This window comes from Patella vulgata, chromosome 6, assembly GCF_932274485.2.
Source record: "Patella vulgata chromosome 6, xgPatVulg1.2, whole genome shotgun sequence".
NCBI classification, from domain to species: domain Eukaryota; kingdom Metazoa; phylum Mollusca; class Gastropoda; family Patellidae; genus Patella; species Patella vulgata.
Window position 1 is genome coordinate 13,703,687 of NC_065884.2, and position 7,631 is coordinate 13,711,317.

Sequence of the window (7,631 nt, forward strand, 5' to 3'; positions counted from 1 at the left end):
TGTATGCTACATTTTGTTAAAATTTATAACTTCGCACAAAACAACGAAATGTGACTGAAATTTTCAATATATTCATTTTTCATTATCTCTTTTTGAACTATTATAGCAAGAACCGCCAGCTCTTACATAATGCATCTTTAATATGAGTTTACTAATATTCACTGACCAGACTTTAAACCACAACTAATTGATGATTTTTTTTTCAAGATATCCCTGTATTCATTATAAGATTGCCTCTATATATAATCTACTTAAGCCTGTAATAAGAGTTCTAATAATATTGAAACTTAATACAGCAATCTACAGTAATACTACATTCTTAGGTTTCCTCTAATCTCTGTATACAGTAAATGCTTGCCAAGTAATAGGTAATGAGGTTATATATGTTCAACTAATTGTTAATGGAAGGCCTTACTCTTATATTATATACATAAGCTGGAGACCGTAACACGATAACTGTTATATCTGTGGATTCTATATGTTCAACTAATTATTAATGGAAGGCCTTACTTTTATACGATATACATAAGCTGGAGACCATAACATGATAACTGTTTTATCTGTGGATTTTTATTATTATCTGTATTCATATTGATAAAATCTGAATTATTTACATCATTGAATATTATTGGTATTTTTTCATATTTAGAACAATTTTCATTGTTTACCCTTGTCAAAAAACAACTAAGTAAATAAATTAAAATAATAAAAATTTGGAAAAGAATAAACAAATAAAATGAAACAGTATCTCAGTAATAAAAGTATATACAATATTATGGTTGGCAATGAAATTGCTTAAGTTTTTGTTTTAAAATGAGACAGATTTGGCAAATTTTAAATAATACTTTATTTTACCTACAATCAATTAAAAATATTTGGGTTGGGATGATAAAATGATACAACTGGAGAATGTTAAGATTTGTTATCGGACCTTGGACCTATTTCTGGCCTCTATTAACCGAAATTAAAGATGTCTGACAAGCAAAATTTTGAAACAGCAGTTATATTAATTACTGCCTTGAATAGAACATACTGGTTTATGTACGATTGTCAATTGCATGTTGTATCTTGTAACTATTCAAATATAAGTACTTTTGTAATTATAAAAATAAATCATTTTCATCCCAACCCAATAAATAAAGCATAAACATAATTAATAAAGAGTAAATAATAAAATAAAACATAATAAAACAACAAAAGAGATAATACTTAGTGGTAATATTTGAGTATTGGTTGAGTATATGTTCATATATCATGAATATTTAATCACAAAAAAATCACAGACCAGTTTGCTGTCAAAACTGTTGTGAAATTTAGCATATGTAATATCGGCCATAATCAGTCTAATAAAAATTAAACCCTATTTTCTATTGTTTGTTTTTTTCATTTTTGTTTTAATGTTTTTGTAGTTTGTACCATTACACTATTGTAAGATCTAACAACATCTTTGAGAATTTTGTGTTCAATTAATCTGACCTGACCCGACCCTTTTATCCAGCCAATGAACAGGGCTCTAATTCATGAAAACTTAAACTAAAATATATTAAAGATGCAACCTTTTCGGTGGTCAAGGGTTAAAATTCTTGTACAAATTTTAAGTTTTAGCCAATGGAAAGGTTGCATTTTCAAAATATTTTAATTTAAGTTTTCAGGAATAACGCCCCAGATGTCTTGGACTGGGGGCAGGGTCAGTTTTAATGAATTACAGTGACTATACATCAAACAGAACAGAGAATTGATAAAGAATTAATTAGATCTTCATGCAAAAAAAACAAACCATGTTGAACCTGCAAGATTTAACTTTAAATGAAAAAATCACACATTTTCAGGAGACTGACCAGTGACCACTGACCTGACCTTAACTACCCTCCCTTATCCTGATGGTCATAATGCCTTAAACTATTTATTTTCTATATCTGCCACAAGGAAATGGTAATATCATGTTAAATTGCATAATAAAATTAATGCAACATCTGTTCGGTAAGATTTTTAGGAATAAAATACTTTTAATAGTTTTTTGTTCTAAAAAATTCTTTCTAATATACTTACAATGTACATAAAAATTACATATTATGTATATCTTCAAAAGATTTCAACCGATTGATGAAGCATTAGTTAATATATTTATAGATTTATCGTTTTCAGTCATCTCAAATGTTACTTTTAATAACTACAATTTAATTTGTCAAGTTGCCTTTTACTATTCTTGTACCAAAAACATGAACCAAATAACCTCGTCTTTTTTGCGAACTGAAACATATGGATAATCTGTTATTGTAAAATTCCTAAGGGCAAAAATTTTAGTCTATTCAGTTACTTCCTAATTCTGTGATCTTAAATGTAACAATAGCGTGCCAAAGTTCATTCAGTGCTCTGTGCCTGCAATTCATTTTGAAAAAAACTTATTGTCAAATTCCGAAATGCAATAATTTTAGCCTATTACTTCCTACTTCTGCAATTCTAAATGTAAGAATAAGGTGCCAAAGTTCATTCAGTGCACTGTGCCTTTAATTTGGTTAGATATTGTGTTCTGTAATAACTGCACTACGACGTAGTCTATGTTCTAATCAAATACTTAACGCAAGAAATGTTGCCAAGTCTTGAGAACTGCTTTGATGTAGGTTTTTTGGGTTTTTTTAAAGATACCTGTATCATATATAAAATCTATTATTCAAACTACTCAAGGTACATGCGTTCATTCCAAAAATCTAATGTAAAAAAGAAATAGTCTAACATTTCAAAGCTCTTGTCATGTAATTCAAAATTACATTGTTTAAGTGCCATTTAGTAATTGGATGAGAATAACACAAGACACAATTATATTGAATACAAGTTACTTGAAGAGTTGATTTCAGCAACGTAAAGATGGGAGAACCCTCGTCGAAACGTCGCTGAAATAAACTCTTCAAGTAACTTGTATTCCATATAATTGTGTCATGTGTTATGTAATTCAAAACTGTTGTCATAATCGTCATTTGATTCAAGGGTTTGTGTATGTCCAAAGCAATTTAATTTTTAGTTTTTCAGGATCTAGATAAATAAACATTCACTTGAGTCAGTGAATGATGTTTTGTTTAAATTTTCAGTACTATAAAATTTGAACTAAGGGCACTACTAAGTAACCAAGTTGTTATTGTTTTCAAATTATTTGAATAGGAATTCCAAGGAACAAAAATTAAAATTGGTGTTGTCTTAATATAAAGTAAAGAGACTTAAGAGGTTATGAAGTCAGCCTCAGAATAGCATCAGACAAAATGATGAATTTAATAAATAAATAAATAATCAGAAAAGGAAGCTGTTACAAAATTCAACACATACATCTAAACAAATAACCCAGCAATAGATCTCCACCCTGCATTGGCCGAGGAGGTTCATTGAGAGGGCCTGACAAGATAAACGATCTAGTCGTTTGGATGGCATGAAAAATCGTGGTCCTGTGTATACATTGGCATGCACTTAAAAGATCCCTTGGCATTTGGAATTTGATACAAGAGTAGGTCATAGTGCCGCTACCCATGCAAAATTTCCCTCATAGCACACTGTATGACATATGCCAGTCTTCATAGTCGGAGCAGAACAGTAGGACGTTAAACCTCATTTCATTTTATTTCATTTGCTGCCCATCTTCTCAGACAGAGTAAGAAAATGTAGACATATTTCCATTCATGATTCAATAACAACCGACATTTAATTATCATTTTCTATCTGCAGTGTCGTTCAACCCACCCATCCAGTTCAGCAGGTTATTTGTTTGGTTGGACGCAAGTGTTGAATTTTGTGACAGTCCCTAAAGTATCAATATCATACCCATGTTTAACCAAATGTGTAATTTGCTTAACTAAACACCCAAGTGAGATTCTAAATAATTCAAATATTGGTTTTGATAATAAATTGGTTGTCAAGGTTACTAATAATAATGTTTGTAATCATAAAGCCTATAGAACAATACAGTACAGAGACTGTGTGATATGAAATGTATGGCAATAAATAATAAATGTTGTTGGCGTCATACACATGTATTGTTTAAGATGAAAATGATGTTTATAATTTTAGCCATACGGCAAGCTGAGTATTGTATCTCCTATACAAGATTATAATCCTGTGGGTACATGCACAACCTTAATAAAATACAGATCTATATTTCGTTTGTTTTTTATACTATCGATAGCCTCCACTTCGTGAAGATTTGACCGGTCATAGTGATATGTCATACACACCAGCTTTTCACTCTATGACATGGGTATTCAAAAACACACAACTTTCTCTAAGATTTGTTTTCTATCGCAGCAAATGTCTAGCCACAGTTCCATTTGATTGGCTAATCCCTCACTTCAACCAGAACACTGGTTATTTAACAACTCTTCCAGATCCCAGTGTAGTGAAGACAGGTAAAACGGAATTTTAAACTATAAAAAAACGAAACAAAATAAGATCTGAGTTTTAATCAGATTGGTACAGGCACAGAGGTAGAATTTATACTCTTAAGTATGGTACCGGATTTACAAATAGTAAATGGCTATATTAGTTATTAGTTACCCATCCCTTAATGTCTTTTTTAATTAATACTTATAATTATTTCAGATCAAACAATTTATATTCTCAGAATTCCAGCATCCCTGTTTGAAACACCAACTCTGGGTGCCTAAAATATTCTGTCAACTTCTGCCAAACAATATTTCTCTCTTGAAGCGACTAGTTTCGTTCATTTCAAACTCATCAGGCTTAAATGAAATCGTGCGGATGTTCCATTTATATCTGCCAAACAAAGTTATTGCAGTATTAATAATTATGTCAAACACTTAATAAATTCCTGATAGGAATTGCAGTAGTCTATCGATAAGGGGCACATAATTAAACTGGCTGAGAATGCAAAAGTCTTCATAAACCGCAGAACGTAATGTTCTATCTAAGGATGCACCCAGCATTGATCTCATACAGAGAGACAGGTTTCCAAGGATGAGAAATTTAATGCATGTCATGACATTTACTTCGTACCAGCAAGACCTGAATGTTGATCAAAAATTTAATTAACCCTTTGGCACTTGGACTGCCTGAAACTATTGCTTCCTCTAGTGGTAAATGAATAGCCGTGAACTATCTAAAGACTGACTGTACTAATTTTGTGAAACTGAAATTTCACAAGTCAATATTTATACAGTATGTACCAATCTGATTAAAATACAGATCTATATTTCGTTTCGTTATCTTTTTATACTTTAGATGGCCTCCACTACATGAAGATCTAACCGGTTGTAGTGGGAGGTCACGTCAGGGGTCATATGAGCGGCTTTTGACTCTATGGCGTCAGACATTTGATTAACTAATCAGTGTTGATGTTTCTAGTGGAATACCTACAGTTCCATGCACCACACTCCAAGAACTCACTGCAACAGACAGTTTCATTGGCTAATCCCTCACATCAACCAGAACGCGGGTTATATAACAACTCTTCCAGATCCTAGTGTAGTAAAGACAAGTAAAACCAAATTTTGAACTATAAAAACAAAAATGAAATAGGATCTGTGTTTTAATCAGATTGAGTAAGTACCGAGTTCTAAAGGGTTAAACTGAAACTAACATTTTATGAGGCAACTTCACTACACATACAATTTCATCTATAATTTAGCCAATTTAACAACTGATATATACAGCTATCTATTAGATAATATACCAGTCAGCTACCTACTTTATTTAATAATCTGTGGGAAAATTCTCTAATTAACTTCATAATAAATATAGAAATATTAATAAACACTGGGGCATGTTTCACAAAATTTCAACTAAGATAAAATCCAAATTTTAGTAATTTGATTGGATAATATTAGATTGATTTTAGTGCTTAGCCAATCAAAATTGAAGTAGGTACTAAAATTTAGATTTTATCTTTAGTTAAGATTTCGAGAAACAGGGCCCTGGAATCAAGAGATTCTAACCAATACAAGAGTCTAACTATCAATAACTAAAGGTACACTCCCCTGGAGAATATTATTGATTAAGGATATTAATGAAAGAAACGGTTCCGTAAACATCCATTGATTGGAGAAGAAAAGGACTCGCAGCGTAAAATAAACCTATGAAAACTGATACTGGGCATGCAACATTATACATGTACTTCAAATTTTTCATGACCCTAACATTATTTTCAGGTGAAATTTAATGACTGGATCTAACCGAACGTTTGTACTGAGAACAGTCGTATGGTCTGCTGTCGAACCCCACTGATAAATCAGCCACTCAATAAGTTTAGTGATTATAACAAAATATGGAAAACATGAGAGGGCAGATGTCCAATATTAGACCTTCCCCCTTTTCAATTAATTTTTAAGCCGATACCAAAAATAAACCTTAAACAGAGAAAACGTCAAGAATAATCAATTTACTGAGTGCTTCTCACTGTTCATTGTCTATAGAGAACGGTGTAGGAGTATTATTGGAGAGAACATCGTCTATTATATAATTAACGAAGCTTCCTTAATGTATGTTTGATAATAACCATACACCAACGTGGTTGAATCATACTTAGTTCTTCTTCTCTTACTTTCTCGGTAATAATAACATTGACCTTGGCAGTGTACCTCCGTATAGCGAGCCTCGAGAGAGACTTTATATAACTTAATCAGGATTATCTTACCGTTACTTATTGTCAAGTTAATTTTACTTATAGTTTTATTACCTATCTTGTATATCGTACTGTCTATAGGTAGATACTACTGGGGTTATAGAACCCATCCCTTGACCAATTATTTATTTACACCTTTCTTTGCATTCATTATAAAAGAAAGCAATAAGCTCTTCCCCCTCGAGAGTTTTCACAATAAAAATTCTTAGGTTTCGGGCCTGGAAGCTATATCCTTGGTGAAATAATAATCATACGCTATTCAGATGCTTACATTTCTTATATTTAAACTAGTTTAAAAACACTGGCGTTTTTAAGTTAAATTAGTTTAATGATTGCTGGTGTTTTTGTTTTAAAATAGATTAATTTGAGCTGTCTGAACAGCATATAAAACTTTAAGAAAATTAGCTTGACAATATCTATATCACAATATATACCTGTACACCATTGACTTTTGGGTAAAATATTACTTTTTGAGTGATTTGTTTAGTTTCTATATATATTGAGAAATGTGACAGAAAATAATGTAGGGCTTGTTAAAGCTCCTTAAGAAATCACACATTGCTTTTCAGAAAGGCCATTCAGTCTATTTAATCTTAAACAAGTTAAAATGCCATAAGGGTTGTAAATAATACCACTGATAATATTGGGTTTTATTAAGAAAAATATCACGTATCTAGGTTTCTAGATATTTTAGAAATCTAGATCTATTGGTTTCTAGATATTTTAGAAATCTAGATCTATTGGTTTCTAGACATTTTAGAAATCTAGATCTATTGGTTTCTAGATATTTTAGAAATCTAGATCTATTGGTTTCTAGACATTTTAGAAATCTAGATCATGTGGTTTCTATATATTTTAGAAATGTAGATCATGAGGTTTCTATATATTTTAGAAATCTAGATCACAAGGTTTCTAGATCATGTCTAATAGTAAATAAACTAAATATTTAGATGAAGAAAAAAAAAGAGTGAAAACATAACAATAAAAACAAACACGCGACCACACAATCATT